Source organism: Neophocaena asiaeorientalis, unplaced genomic scaffold (assembly GCF_003031525.2).
Source record: "Neophocaena asiaeorientalis asiaeorientalis breed wild unplaced genomic scaffold, Neophocaena_asiaeorientalis_V1.1 scaffold336, whole genome shotgun sequence".
Classification (NCBI taxonomy): domain Eukaryota; kingdom Metazoa; phylum Chordata; class Mammalia; order Artiodactyla; family Phocoenidae; genus Neophocaena; species Neophocaena asiaeorientalis.
This window is the reverse complement of record NW_020174788.1, coordinates 2,000,627-2,013,332: the sequence shown is the minus strand read 5'-3', so window position 1 is coordinate 2,013,332 and position 12,706 is coordinate 2,000,627.

Genomic DNA, 12,706 nt, shown 5'->3' with positions numbered 1-12,706 from the left:
AGGGTTTGTTTTTTCCTCTCATAACAAGACATCTGGGTGTAGGCAACCCACAGATTCAAAATTGTCAAGGACCCAGGCTCTTTTCTTTCTGTTCTCTCTTATTCATCTGTCACAACATGGTCACAGTAGAGTTGACGTACCGCTGAACGTCAGGTTCATTTTTGGGAAGGGGAAAGGAGAGTCAGAGGGTTCTCACGTCATTGTTCCGTGACTTTCATTGAGGAAGGAAAGATCTTCTAAGCAGTCTTCCTCTTATAACTTATTATCCAGAACAAGGCTACCAACCAGTTCTCAAATCCAACCTATGAGAAGTGTATGACTGGTTTAGACAAATCAGGGACATCCCCTGAGCCTGGGGTAGGGACTTAGGGTCTCTGAGATCAAGGGACACAGTATGCTCGTTTCCTGAAAAAGTAGTAGAGTTCTATTAGGAAAAGGAAAGGCTGTTAGTTGAGCAACGAACAGCAACTTCTCTAACAGAACACTCCTCCATGACAAGAGACCTGTATATGCAGCCCCTGCAGCTGGCCCATTGCTTCCAGTAGATAACATGTTCTTTTTGAGTCAATGAATAAATGAATGAATGAATGAATGAATATTTTGACTCATGAAAGAGAGAAACTCATACAAAGTAGAAAGAAGACCATAGTGGCTGTCAGGAGATACAAATATTTCAAAAATCTCTGTGAGACCTTGTCTCACCTCTCTGAACCTCAACTTCTTCATCTGTAAAATAAGATTGAATAATCCATTCACCATAAAGTTGATTTGCGGATGAAATGAGACTACTTATGGGTACGTTGCTTGAAATCATAAAGAATTAGGAAATATTGTTTCAACTTACAAGCAACGGAAACAAAGATAGGAGGAAACTGGCCCGAGTCAACAGGACTTAGAAATCATTCTTACAAGGGAGACCTCCACAAATAGAAAAGGAGAAATGGAGCCTGGCTGGGTACTCATTCTGATCACTTCAAAAAGTCATTGTTACATTGATTTTGCCCTCTGAAGATGAAAGATGGTTTCCATCTGAATAATATGGGAAGTGCTTGTATGTTGGAAACCCAACGCTTATTTTCTGGCGAGTCCAGAACTTGGGTTGAGAAATTGAAAGTGGGCACATTAGATGTAAGAAAGAAAAAGTACAGCATCCAGCTCCCCCGGGGATTTCCTAGTTGGTCCAAATCTAGTGAAATCACTACTTCCAGGTTACACTGCGTTGTGGAACCACAGATGCATATAGCTGGCTGCCTGTGGCAACTGAGCTCCATTTGATTCCATAGAGCTTAGAGGTAGTTGTTTTCACAAATATTTCAGCTAACTTCAGGCACATGCTGAAGGAGCACGCCCCACCTCATGGTGTCAGATTCCGCCACCAGACTTGATTTGGCCAGTGTGTGTGGGCAGAAGTGTCATGGGTCACCTGCAGGTGGAAGCCTATAAGAATTGGTGTACAATTCACTACTTTCCCTCGCCTGAAAGGGCAACTGGCTCCAAACAGTGAAAGCTCCACAAGCCTGAGTCCCAGGGCGAGAATCACATCAAGCAGGAACCCCTCCCCCAATGACCCTCCATGGAAGCAAGCAGAAACAAGACGGTATTGTTCTAAACCACTAAATTGTCTCACTGCAGCATAATGTCATGTACCCTAAGGCCACCGCAGTGGTATGGAAACAGCAACAAGGAGGGGTTAAAAACATTCTTTGAAGTGAGCCAGTCCAGGATTGGAGGCACTGACACTTACTAGTCCCATGGCCTAACTCTCTACACCCCCTTAGCCTTGCTCACGTTCGTCTATCAGCCTAGATTGGTGGTTCTCAGATCTGGCTGCACCTTCAAATCACAGGAGGAATTTCAAATACATATCCAGGTTCTACACCAGACATTGTGATTTCATTGGTCTGGGGTGGGGGGGGTGGCTAAGCATTGGTATTTTTTTAAGCCAAATGCACAGCTAGGTTAGAGAGCTACTTGTCTAGAATTCCTTAATGTTATTTAACTGGTTCACCCTTTAACACTCAGACTGAATCTTCTCCAAAAAGTCTTCCTGAATCCAAAGTTCCCACTTGAGCTCCAGTAGCAACCTGGGCACATGTGATCTCTGTAATTAGAACATCACATAAGATTATCCATTTCCACATCTACTTTCCAAACAGAGTATGACCTCCAAGAACACAGGGACTGTACTAAAATCTTCCTGTAGCCCCAACACCTAGATCCTGGCATCATGCTATATATCAAGGTATATATGCAATAAATGCTTATTTATTTAAACAGAGAAAATACCACTTGATTAAAACTAAGAAACGAATGGCAACCTCTGAGAAAACAGCTTTAATAGAATTTGGAAGAAATGACAACCATTCTAAATTGAGAAGTGAATGTTAAAAGTTATTTGATGATGTTGTCTTGTCAAGAGAAATAGAAAGGCAGATGATGGTGGTCAAGAGAATGGGTCACTTTTAGGAAGGGGAAAAAGCCAATTTTGTAGCATTGGGAATGATATATTTTAAAAGGAAAAGTGTGTTTCAACAGAAAAGTATAATTTTTGTTAGTCAAGGATTCAGAAATATGAGAAGGAGGAGGAGAAAAGAGCACAGGTCTACAAAATGGCAAAAATGGTTATTTCTATGTGGTGAGGTTTGGGTGATACTTTTTTCTCTTCCAGCAGGTGCTCAATAGGTACTTCTCTGTGTGAGTGAATATGTAGATTTTTTCACAGGTGCAGAGTTGAGTTCATTGTACAGTTTAAGGCACAATATCATCTCAGGTCTGTTAAGCCTTCTCATATTTTCCCTTATATCTCCACATTTACCCCAATTTTTCTTTAATGTATTGTGTGTCATTGGATATATAAGTATCCTTGAAAGATGCATAGTATTGCTTTGTATACTTTGTTTCAAACTCACAAAATGTTTTGTTATAGATCTCATTCTGCTTCCTTGTTTACTCAACCCTGTATTCTTGAGCTCTGTGTTACCATATGTACATTTATCTTATAGTTTCTAACTGCTGCATCATATACCACTGTAGGCATATCCCCTATTATAGTCATCCGTTCTCTTAATGATGAACACCTAGTTTACCTCCAACTCCCGGCTAACACTAAAAACATTTCAATGAACAACCTCATACATGTCCTGACATGGACCTGAGAAAGAGTTTTTTAGGGGTAGGTATCCAGACAAGGGATTGTTAAATTATAGGCTAGTCGCACACTTAATTTCAACACATACTGCCAAACCTCTCTCCAGCACAACTGCAGTTTTACTCCTACCAGATGTGCATGTGAATTTTGTTTCCCCACATCTGTGCTAACAATACAATCCTTCTATATTTTTTCCATGCTGATAGATGTAATGTGCTACTTTGTTCCCTTTGGATTTCTTTGATTACTAGTGAGTTTAACCATCTCTTCACTTACTGTAACTGTGTTTCCCCTTCAGTGTGCTGACTTCTCTTATCTTTGCCCATTTTTCTAATTGTTTCCTCTCTCTCTCTCAGTGTGTGTGTGTGTGTGTGTGTGTGTGTGTGTGCGCGCGCGCGCGCGCATTGTCATCTTTGAACATTACAAGTGATTCCTTCTGCTCCATCATCCCTCTGCCAACTTTGTCGACTGAATATGTCATTGAACTGAAAACCTTAATAATGATATATTAAAACCCATCAAGCTTTATCCTCATGGCTTCTACCTTGAGAAGGTCTTATTTAAGAGTTCTTTTTCCACTCTAAAATTACTATAATATTTGCCTATATATTTTTTCTATTAACTGTATAGTTTTACGTTTGAAATTGGTCTTTAATTCCTCTGGAGTTCACCATATATATGGTATGAGGTAGGGATTCAACAGTATCTTTTCTATATAGTAAGCTAGTTTTCTCACTACTTCTGCTAAATGTCCATTCTTTCTTCAATGATTGGTGATGCCATCTCTATCATAAGCTATGTAGAATATTAGACAAATAGGTAAATATGTGTGAATGTGTTTGTGTTCTATGCTGTTTACTCTGATGCACTTGGGTTTCTTGTTCTTGTTGTTGGTGGTGTTGTACATTCTTTTTTATATCAGCTTTGTATCAGGACTTAATATTAAGAAGGGTGACTCTAAACTCTCCCACTTCCTTCGGTCTTATTAAAAATTTTTTTTAAACTATTTTATATTTTATACTTCCATGAAAATTCTAGATTCAATGGTTGAGTACTAAAAATGATCCTGTTAAGGTGGGTGGTGGGCAAAATGGGTAAAAGTGGTCAGAAGTCCAAACTTCCAGGTATAAGATAAATCAGTTCTGAGGATGTAATGTACAACATGGTGACCAAATTTAACAATATTGTATAGCTGAAAGTTGCTAAAAGAGTAAATCTTAAGAGTTCTCATCACAAGAAATAAATTCTAACAATGTAAGGTGATGCATATTAACTTAACTTATTGTGGTAATCATTTCACGATATATACAAATATCTAATCATCATGTTGTACATTTAAAACGAATACAATACTATCTGTTAATTGTATCCCAATAAAATTGGAGGAAAAAAAGATCCTGTTAGAGTTTTATTGATAAGCTTGAATGACCTGATTGATTAAGGAAGAAATGATATCTTAATAAATATTAAGTCATTCAGTCCATGAACGTAGTACATCAGGTTTTCTTGTGTTCCACGACAGAGTTTAAAATTTTTCTTCATACAGGTTTTGTGCATCCTTGATTAGGTTAATGACTACATTATACTTTATATACCTAATGTGATTTATATCTTATATTTTCTAGACAATTATTGCTGAGATAGGAATTGCTGTTGGCATCTTAGCTACTTTCTATTTTGCATTCAATTAACATGGTTTACTTTTTTTTTAATTTATGAAACAAAAGGGGGAAAAAGAACACACATGAAAAGTATGGCTTTGTAGGAATAAGGCTATTTCTTCTTCTATATCAGGAAGAGTGACACAAGAAAGGTCAAAGAAATAGGGAAATGTAGTGGATTAATTGAGGGAAGTTGATTAGTTCATTCCTCAAATAGAAATAATCCTGATGGGTTCGAACTTCATCCCTTGAAGAAAGAAAATACCTTTTTGTTAGAAAAACCCAGGTCAGTCATTGTGTATCAAGGAGTTACTGGGGCAACAACCCTTTTCAAGAAGAGTTGCATAATACAAGAACTGAACAACTGAAACTTTAGAGCAAAAAAGAAAACTAAGATCAGAATGAAACCTAAACAATACATCTTCACCTACCTCCTCATCTATAAAACGAGGAGACTGTACTAAATGATATCCAAACTTCCTTCTACTTCAAGTCTCTGAAAATATTCCTTTCAGAAAATGAAACTTGGGAGTGAAAAAATAATTTTAAGTGCAAATTAATCTCCTCAATTGACTTTCCTATTCTATTGTTTTTTCTGGCAAAGAGACTTTGAGAAGAGTTATTCTTTCTTTTTTTTAATTTAATTTTATTTCTTTTTTTATACAGCAGGTTCTCACTAGTCATCAATTTTATACACATCAGTGTATACATGTCAATCCTAATCACCCAATTCATCACACCCCCACCCCCACCCCCCCGCCACTTTCCCCCTTTGGTGTCCATACGTTTGTTCTCTACATCTGTGTCTCAATTTCTGCCCTGCAAACTGGTTTCTCTGTACCATTTTTCTAGGTTCCACATATATGTGTTAATATATGATATCTGTTTTTCTCTTTCTGACTTACTTCACTCTGTATGACAGTCTCTAGATCCATCCATGTCTCAACAAATGACCCAATTTCGTTCTTTTTTATGGCTGAGTAATATTCCATTGTATATATGTACCACATCTTCTTTATCCATTCATCTGTCGATGGGCATTTAGGTTGCTTCCACGACCTGGCTATTGTAGCGCTGCAATGAACATTAGGGTGCATGTGTCCTTTTTTATTTTTGGCTGTGTTGGGTCTTCGTTGTGGTGCGTGGGCTTCTCGTTGCAGTGGTTTCTCTTGTTGCGGAGTACGGGCTCTAGGTGCATGGGCTTCAGTAGTTGTGGCACACAGGCTTAGTTGCTCCGTGGCATGTGGGATCTTCCCAGACTAGGGCTTGAAACCATGTCCCCTGCATTGGCAGGTGGATCCTTAACCCCTGGGCCACCAGGGAAGTCCCAACATGTGTCTTTTTGAATTATGGTTTTCTCTGGGTATATGCCCAGTAGTGGGATTGCTGGATCATATGGTAATTCTATTTTTAGTTTTTTAAGGAACCTCCATACTGTTCTCCATAGTGGCTGTATCAATTTACATTCCCACCAACAGTGCAAGAGGGTTCCCTTTGAGAAGAGTTATTCTTTATGGGAAACTCAAGAGGAATAAGTTTAGTACATGTGACTGCACAGAGACAATTTGAGAATGGATGCTTGGGGAGAGAACTGGATTATTTTTATTGCTGTCATTGAGGCTGGTTACTGAACTGGCTCCTTCCCTTTCATCAGCTCTACCCCCACTCTAATACTGAAGCGCTTTTCAACAGGGTCTATGTATTTTAAGAGTTTTCTAGCTTGGGAAGAGAAGAGGCAGATGGAGAAGTGAAACCTCTGGAGTTGCATTGTTGAAGAAAGCTTGTTCTTTCAGACCCTTTCCTGCCAAAATTTTACTCAACGTTCCTCTTTTGTGAGGTAAGACTTTTTTTTCCTTCATATTCAAATAAAAAAATATTTGTGACAAAATACAAAACCCATCACTGGAGTATCTTGAATAACAGGTATATTTTTTCACTTAGATGAGCTCCATGCCTCCACCGATACAGCAGGTCCAATACCCTTACCAACATCTCCAGTGTAACTTGGAAAAAAACCAAAGTTATGCTTTTGAAGAACAGTAAATCTTAAATCAAATGACCATCTCAAAATGCAAAAATATGGTTTAGAAATAGGTGGAGATACAAATAAATTATTAAAAACAAATGCAAGACTATTGCTAGTAATAACACAAAACTGAAAATAACCTGAGTGGAACATGCCATTGAAATGAAGAGTTAGACTGAATCATCCACATAAAGATTCAGCAACCATTTACAGGAATGTTACAGGTGTATCCTTATTGATGTAAAATGATCTCCATGATAGAAGTGAGGAAAATGACTCATGATTGAGTGTGACAATGGAGATACAAATGGTTATGCACAGTCTTAACCCATTTTCTAAGAAGAAACACACACATACACAGACACAAGCCTGAAGTGATATAAAAGATGTTAACAATGCCCTCCTCTGAGCAGAGGGAACAGGCGATTTTTGGTTCCTTTTCCCTTCATAATCTATATTTTCAAATTTTGTGTAACAATTAGCTTATATTCTTGTATTAAAGCAAAAGATTCAAAAAGAAAGAAAACAAACCAAAGACAAGTGAGTACTGGAGACACATGGCCCAGTCTTAGCATGTCACAAGCCTAATAGAAAAGTCAGAGTAAATCACCAAACTTTGTTCATGCCTCAGTCCTTACCTGTAAAGTAGGAAGAGCTGTCTTCCTCTGGCACAGAGTTTTTGTGATATCAAAACATCCTCCCACAAACAATTAGTAATAAGTTAAACATACGTTTGCTGTGAGGCTCAGCAATTCCACTCTTAGGTATTTACCCAAGAGAAATGAAAACACGTCCACACAAAGACTTATGCATAAATGCCCACAGCATTATTCTCAGTAGCCAAAAACTGAACTATTCATATATTCTAAAATTCTAAAATGCTAATCATCAATAAAATAAAAAAGAATAAACTACCAATACGTGCAACATGAATCTCAAAAATATTATGCCCGGTGAAAAATCTAGACTGAAAAAAAAGAAAAACCATGTGACAGACAGCAGAGACAGCAGATCAGTAGATCAGTAATTGATCAGTTGAGGCTGGAAGTATGGGGAGGGGACAGGTATTGCCTGCACAGAGGTACAGGGGAACTCACTGGTGTGATGGAAGTGTCTGCATCTTGAATGTGGTGGTGTTTACGTAATTGTATGCAGTTGCCAATATGATATATGCTTAAGATGAGTGCATCTTATTGTATGTAAATTACACCTCAATAAAGCACACAGCAGAACTTAAGAAAAAACACTATCCAATAAAGTATGTGAAAATCTATTGTGAAATGTAAACCTCTATAGAAATAAAGGAATTTTTCGTAACGGCACTTCTATTAAAACTAAACAAAGTACAAAGAAACACGTTGGAATGCATTCAGCTGATGAAAATTTCCCTTTGATAAACGGCGGAGTGTGTATAAGCAAAGAGAAAAAAGAATTGCTATCTGTTCCTTTGATTTCTTTTAGCTGTGTTAAACTTTACATAACAGTTCAAGGGAAAACATATATCCTATAAATTACTTTAATACTGTTCTCTGCTAAATACATAGTTGGAAAGTAGAGGGAAGAAAGGAGAGTAGGAAAAAACTTCCTCAGCTTCAGCCCCAAATCCTGCCATTGGAAACCTAGCAAAACAGCTATATTAAATATTTGGAAAACCTTCAAGTCCACACTTTGCGTTTCTAATGATACTTTGGAGAAACTAAGTCTGAGAATTGTTCATTCCTTGCCTAAAGACACATGCCAACAGGTGGTAGAGCTAGACTTTACTGGCGGGTTAGAGCCTGGACACCGGGTTACCACCTCACCTCAAACAAACGCTCCCAATAAAAATACAGTAAGAGCCAACGCGGGAATGGTGAGAGGTCTGGGAGGAGGAAGTTCTTTGGAAATAAGAAGTGGGAAAGGTGGGGTGGCTACATAAGGACAAGAAGCCCAAAGGGGAAATAGCAAGGTGCTGGAAGTCACATCCTCTTTCACAGCTGTGGCCTAGCTGGCCTCTGATGCCCCTTACCATGGCATGGGGGAAGGGTACCCTCATGACACAGTCTGGACTGTGCCTAGGGTGACCGTCCAGTGTGTCTCAGTCACGGGGTGGGCATTCATGTGCTGAGGGCTCCCTGAATCTCTGGGTTGAAAAGAAGCAGATACACGCTGTTTTACATGTTGTATCTAATGTGCCTTTTGCCTCCTTTCCCAGGTTTCTGGGCTTCTAATATAAAAACACACTGAACCCAGCCAGGCGCTCCATCTATGAAGAAGGTGGTATGAAGGAGCTGAGGAAGCCACAGAGTTTTACATCCTCTTTATACCATTCTATTTCTGGGATGCTTTTTGAAGATAATTTGCGTTAATTTAATATTAGCATTATTACAAAGCAATGCGTGATCATTAGGTATCTCTCTTTCCTTTATTTCCTACAAAGGAGAACAGGACAAGTAGCTTATGATCCCACCACTAACTGATAGTGTTGTGCTGTAGATCCTGCCAATCATAATCACCCAGAGCATATATATGCCCTGGTGACCAGCTTTTATCAGTTACCACACCATGAACATGTTTCATAGTCTCAAATTTTAATTTAAGCCCTCTTTTATGCATATTTTTTAATGTCTTCAGGATTGGCTGTACACTGTAAGGATATGTCATAATTCATTTAAATAAGTCTCCTTTACTGGATAGTTAGGTAATCCCTCCAAATTTTTAGCTATGAGAAATAGCACTTTAAGAACATGATTTATGAAGTATATTTTTTACTTTAATAAATAGAATAATTATTTGTACTATTTACATACATAGTCTTCCATGGCAATGTTAAAGTTACCATTTTCTTCAAACGCCCCTCAAAATAATACAATTTGCCTTCCTATTTTTTAAGAAAAATATTGAAATTGGATCTAATCAAGCATTTGGCTCTAACTTCCAGTTTATAGGGAATGAAACAATCTGAAAAGCCCACAATGTGAGACATCTCACAGAACAAGCCATCTAGTTTTTCAACAGGTCAGAGGCATGAAAAAGGGAGAAGTCACTGTTCTAGATGACAAGAAACTTAAAAGACAAAACAACAAAATGTAACCTAAGGGTCTTACTTGAATATATATTGGTTTGAATCACTCAATTATAAACAGGTACTTGAGAGAGATCATTAAAGAAATATGCACTGATTTTAAAGAGTTACCACTAATATCTTAGGTGCAATAATGGTAATTACACACAAAGTTTATTTTATATTTTAGAGATGTACACTGAAATACTTAATAAGTAAATGGTCATCATTTTAAAAAGTATCCTTGTCCCTAAAAATGTCTAGAACTAAGAGCAAAGAAATGGAAATTACAAAAATGAGTCAAATGTCAATCAGGGGATTGAAAAATATGACAAATAAAATAACTGAAATAAAACCTAGATGGATGGGCTCAATATTAGAGTGGAGATAACAGAGGAGAGAAGGAGAGAACTTGATGACAGATTAATTTACCCAATCTGAGTAACAGAGAGAAAATAGATTGAAAAATAATTCTCTAAGAATCTGAGAAAGCCTCAAACAAGGGAAATTAAAAAGTAATTCCACACCAAGAAAAATCATGGTCAAATTTCTGAAATTACAAAGAAAAAAATCTTGAAAGCAGCTAGAGAGGTATGATGTTTATTTATGGAGAAACACCAATTTTAGTGACAAAATTTATCATCTGACAGCATGGAGGCCCAAAAAAGTGGTACAATATTTTGAAGTGATAAAAGAAAACAGCTGTCAAACATGAATTCTGTGTCTGCCAAAAATACTTCCAGGACCAAGGGGGAAAATAAAGACAGTCTCAGATGAAAGAGAATCTGTTGCTAGGAGACCTACCCTAAAAGGATAACTTACAAAGTTGTCTAAACAAAAAGGAAGTAATAAATGAAGGTATATTAGAATATCAGAGAAAGGAAAGATGATAAGCAAAAATACTGGTGAATACAACAGGCTTCACTTCTTCTGTTGTTTTACAAATCATGTTTAAGGTTGAACAAAATGTATAACACTATCTGCTGTTGTTCTTAACTTACATAGAGGAAATATTTCAGACAATTATATTAGAAAAGAAGAAGGTTAAGGAAGTTCAAGTTTGTACACTTCACTCAAACTGGTAAAATAATGACACAAGTAGACTGTGATAAGTTATGCACGCATAATGCAATACATAGAGAAACCACTAAAACGCTATACAAAGAGATACACTCAGAAACACTATAGAGAATTATCACTACGGTACCCCTCCCTTCCCATGGCCTGAGTGAGCAAGAGTGCCCGAATCAGCCACTGCTTTAACCCCTTCTTGTCTAGGTGGGGAACACACGTCTGTGGGAGACCTACATGCAGAGGCGGGGCCAAAACCAAAGCTGAACCTCAGGAGCCGTGTGAACAAAGACAAGAAAGGGAAGTCTCTCCCAGCAGCCTCAGGAGCAGCAGATTAAATCTCCACAGTCAACTTGATGTACCCTGCATCTGAGGAATACCTGAATAGACAACGAATCATCCCAATATCGACGCACTGGACTTTGGGAGCAACAGTAGACTTGGGTTTGCTCTCTGTGACTGATTTCTTTCTGATTTTTAGGTCTCTCCTAGTTTGGTTTTTAGCATGTGTTACCATTGGTGGATTTGTTTATTGGTTTGGTTGCTCTCTTTTTAATTTTTTTTTAATAAATAAAAAAAATTTTTTTCTAACTCATTTTTTTCCTTCTTTTTTCTCCCTTTCCTTCTGAGCTGTGTGGCTGACAGGGTCTTGGTGCTCCAGCTTGAGCCTTCGAGGTGGGAGAGCTGAGTTCAGAACATTGGATCACCAGACACCTTCTGGCTCCATGTAATATCAATCAGTGAGAGCTCTCTCAGAGATCTCCATCTAAACGCTAAGACGAGCTCCACCCAACGGCCAGCAAGCTCCAGTGCTGGATGCCCCATGCTAAACAATTAGCGAGACAGGAACACAACCCCGCTAACTAGCAGAGAGGCTGCCTAAAATCATACTAAGTTCACAGACACCCCAAAAGACACCACTGGATGTAGCCCTGCCCACCAGAAAGACAAGATTCAGCCCCACCCACCAGAACACAGGCACCAGTCCCCTCGCCCAGGAAGCCTACACAAGCCACTGAACCAACCTCAACAACTGGGGGCAGACACCAAAAACAATGGGAACTAGGAACCTGCAGCCTGCTTAAAGGAGACACCAAACACATCAAGTTAAACGGAATGAGAAGACAGAGAATTATGCAGCAGATGAAGGGGAAAGGTAAAAACTCCCCAGACCAAGCAAATGAAGAGGAAATAGGCAGTCTACCTGAAACAGAATTCAGAGTAATGAAAGTAAAGATGAAACAAAATCTTGGAAATGGAATGGAGAAATACAAGAAAGGTTTAACAGGGACCTAGAAGAACTAAAGAGCAAACAAGCAATGATGAACAACACAATAAATGAAATTAAAAATTCTCTAGAAGGAATCAATAGCAGAATAACTGAAGCAGAAGAACAGATAAATGACCTGGAAGATAAAAGAGTGGAAATAACTACCGCACAGCGAAATAAAGAAAAAAGAATGAAAAGAATTGAGGACAGTCTCAGAGACTTCTGGGACAACATTATACACATCAACATTTGAATTATATGGGTCCCAGAAGAAGAAGAGAAAAAGAAAGTGTCTGAGAAAGTATTTGAACAGATTACAGTTGAAATTTCCCAAACATGGGAAAGAAATAGTCAGGCAAGTCCAGGAAGCACAGAGAGTCCCAGGCAGGATAAACCCAAGGAGCAACATGACAAGACACATATCAGTCAAACTATCAAAAATTAAATACAAAGAAAAATATTAAAAGCAGCAAGGGAAAAATAACAT